At 40.3% G+C, this 3,772-nt stretch overlaps 1 pseudogene; it reads right to left on the bottom strand.

Annotated features, from left to right (window-relative positions):
- Positions 1-205: 205 nt before the first annotated feature.
- On the bottom strand, positions 206-961 carry LOC109449056 (pre-mRNA splicing factor CWF19L1 pseudogene; annotated as a pseudogene).
- Between the last annotated feature and the right edge of the window lie 2,811 nt (positions 962-3,772).

Below are 3,772 nucleotides of genomic sequence, written 5' to 3'. Positions count from 1 at the left end.
GTTTTCAAAATCTTGATAAATTCAAGCTGTACTAGGAGCTGGATGACACACGTGGTTTTAACCAGGATTTTCATTCTAGAATGTAACCTCTTCCAAAAGATCAATCTTAGGCCTCTTGTTGCAGGTAGGTCCCATGGGATGCACAAAAAAGAAGCAGGGAAAGAGTCCCTGTGGAAGACTGCAGTTTCTTTCAAACAGGCTGCTACTACTTTGCGTGAAGTTCATCAAGTGCCTGGCCCTCCCCTGAGTCATCCAGAGTGAAGTCAAAGGACTCAAAGTTTCTCCAGTGTCTCTCCCTTTTCCTTGCTGAGCTGACACTGCCTTCACTCAGGAATATTAAGGATGCCTTCACTGGCTGGTATCTTCCAAAATGCAAAGTAAAATTCTTTCTAAGCCTGTGGAAAAGTTCTCTTCTCTGTCAAGTTCAACATTAAAATAGGCTGCTCCTGGCTGTGCCATCCACTTGACGGCAGAGTGCTTTGGGATTTCCAACAGCTCAATCTATTGTCCTGTGCCTGTGTAATGATGGTGTCTTCAATGTCATCAGCACATCAGTGACAGAGGGACCAGGAATGACCTGTAGTTGAAGCTGATGGCTCTTATAGTTTCTCTAAAATAGAACGCATCATTCCCCTCAACTCTTAAAGAACTGCCTCAGTGGAGCCTCATACTTCTCCACCTCTTCCACCACCTCTGCTGAAAGCTCCACCACTGATTGACAGCGTCCCCATTGGATGAGGACATGGTCCTCAGATAAGCCTCCTTTGGCCAGGGCAAGGTAGCAGTGCGTACCAGTGATGACCCCCAAATGACTTCCCACTTCAGGGCTAGCAAGGCAAAAATCAGCAAGGTCCTAGAGGCTGTGGGGGTGGGGGGGTCTGTGAGGCTGCCTGGAGTGAAGAGAACACTTGCTATCTCTGCCTGTAAATGAAGGTTTCCTTCCCTGTCTTGATGTACCCATTCCTCTTAGCCATCTTATGGAAGAACAGAGTAATTGCAGGTGATTAAAGAGATGATAAAAAATGTACAGAGAGCTTTCAAAAAAAATCATTGGTCACATAAGCAGGAATCATTTCATCTTTGGTGTGTGGGTTGGATATAAAACACCTATTTAACTTTAACCATCATTGTAGTGAGCCAGCTCTGTGGAAGTGGGAGAGAGCCATCTGCTCCAGAAAGGTGATTATGAATAGCACATGATGACCCCTTATTCAGCCAGCACTCATTGGGGCAGAATTACGTGGTGATTAATTAGAGTTTAGAGATCAGGAAACCTGGGTTTGAATAGGTAGGGACTCTCGCACTTAACACTACTATGACCTCAGACAATTGTTAAAACTCTTCGAGTCTTTGTCCCTTCATCTGCAAAATGAAGATAATCGTATCCGCTCTTGTGAGGATTAAATAAGAAAATGCATGTAAAGCACTGTGCCTGACACATATTAAGCTTTCAGTATAAGTGGTTGCTGTTACAAAAAAAATGGCAATAGTTTCACAAGCAAGGTTTCCTACTGATTCAAGAGCTCATGGATATTTTAAAATATTCCTGAGACTTTTGTTTTTTGTTATAAAATTAAAAATAAATGCTAATAATGTGAATATTCTTGTTTGTTATAATGTTACTATTATTATCTTTAGAGAAATTTCCAACCCTACATTTCTTACTTCTTTTCTAGTCCAAGATTCTAGATGTTCCCCCAAATTCCCCCAAATCATGACTACTTCATGCTGAGAAAAGATGCATTTGAGACTTTTCTGCTCAGTGTCTCAGAGCCTTGATCCCTGCAAACTTGATTTTCTACACTTCTTTTCCCAATTTTTTTCTGGGTAGGTATGGCTAATGAAAGATAAAACTGGGAAATTGGAGGACAATGAAAGTGAAGCCAGGTTACTTCTTTATCTTCCCTCTTGGCTTTGGGCAATAGTTCTAGCATAGTGAGTCTCCATAATTCTCTCCCTCTCTGGAAGACCTTCTCTCTTTCGTCACGATTTCTGTTGAGCAGATCCCTGCCATGACCCTAGTTCCCAAGTGGACTCGGCTTCCATGAGTGGCTGCTCCTGTGTGGTCGAGTTTCTGGTTGGATGCTTTGTATTCTCAGGCCGCTGGTAGAATCATCTCCTCTATCTCTCCAGTTCTACAATAAGTCTTGCAGCCAAATCTCTGGGGGTTGATGTAAAATGCTGGGCGTCTTCACCATTCTTTGACTGTCTTTCAGTTCTTCTACTCCTTTGTAACTAGTGGTCTATATTAATGTCCTCTATTGAACTGCTTGGTCTGGGTTCCTTTCTGATTAAATCATGGTAATTCCACAGCTATTTTCCTAGTCACTGACCTAGTGTAGAAATTTAATTTATAGTGAGTTTTAAACTCCAGAGGACATTTTTAAGAGGTAAATATTTAATTATGACTCATTTCTTCTTTATTCAAGAAAATGAAAACTATCTGCTCTGGATGTTGATAACTCTGGACATTGATAATTTTATTAACAGAGAGCTACATAGTAGAAATTCTGTGCCTAAGACCTATAGGTGAAAAAAAATTCCGTGAAGTTCAAGACATGGCTCTTCCCTAGAAGAGAGAGAAAAATATTCACCCCTTTCTTCATTCTTACTATTAGTGTCATAGCTCTGATATTTAGGAGTTTAAAGTAGGAAAAATTCAATTAGTTTCAAGTTTATCCTAAATAAAAGAGCTTGGAATTCTAAGCTAAACCTCAAACTTTGTGTATTAAGATAGTTTATTTTTCTTTTGTTCATTACCCATATAGTTCCCTCCAATTAAATAAACAAAAGAACAATACTAATCAAATACTAAAAACATTGGTAACTAATTTCACCAGAGGCTTACTGGGATGTCCAAGGGAGGAGTCAACCCAGAGCAGCAGTGACCAGGTTCTTGTCTTTGCTCAAGAAAAACTTCAAGAGCAATAGAGATGCAAGAAAGCACTGGAAGTTTATTGAAATGAAAGTACACACTTGAGAGGGAAATTAGGGTGAAATCAGAGCGTGAGTTGCATCGAGGAAGTCCAGATCAGGGGTATTTATCCCTTAAAGGGCTGGACTTGGTGACATCCCATTGACCTTGCTTGTCTTTTTCTTCACAGTAGGTGGGATTCTCAGTTTCCCGCTTTTTCTTCCTTATTTCGTTTCTCCGGAACTGTCACGGTGCCAGATGCATGATGGGAGTCATAGTAACCGCAATATAAAAGAGATTATAATGACATTATAATAGGCTAAAGGTCAGGTTCCAGTCAAGGGGATTAGCCTTGCTGGATGAAACTGGTTCTTGTTTTTCTCCAGCTGCAGGTACCAGATACAGTCACTTGTTACTTGTTTAACCAGGGAGATACCTCCTGTTGTCTCTTGGAGGGGGTTGTCAATTTTCTATGCTACTTATCCTGCCTCATAAATAGTAGCAAATGAATTTTCTGCTTAATCATAGGGAATCTCATGAAATAAGCCTGATACATCCAACCTGCTGCTAAGTCAATGCAAAACAATTAAACTTATGACTTCCTTCAACTTTGTAGATTATCGGTAATTCGATGATGAAATTGTGGCCCACAGGAAAAAAGGTGGATTGAATTCTGAAGCTTAGAAAAATCATATTAAGCTAACATCTCAAATAAAATACAGCCAGATTCTCTTAGGCAATCAGACATAAGCTTTCATCTTTGTGCAAGGGGGTTGTACTCAATGGAGAAAAGCACGGAACAGTCATTGTGTCCGGAGACACATATCTTTGTTTAATTGCTTGAACTGGTTATTTTCT

This window comes from Rhinolophus sinicus, chromosome 2 (genome assembly GCF_057876585.1).
Source record: "Rhinolophus sinicus isolate RSI-liver-muscle chromosome 2, RSI-T2T, whole genome shotgun sequence".
Taxonomy (NCBI): Eukaryota; Metazoa; Chordata; class Mammalia; order Chiroptera; family Rhinolophidae; genus Rhinolophus; species Rhinolophus sinicus.
Note: the sequence above shows the minus strand (reverse complement) of the source record. Positions and strands in the feature narration are given on the sequence as shown.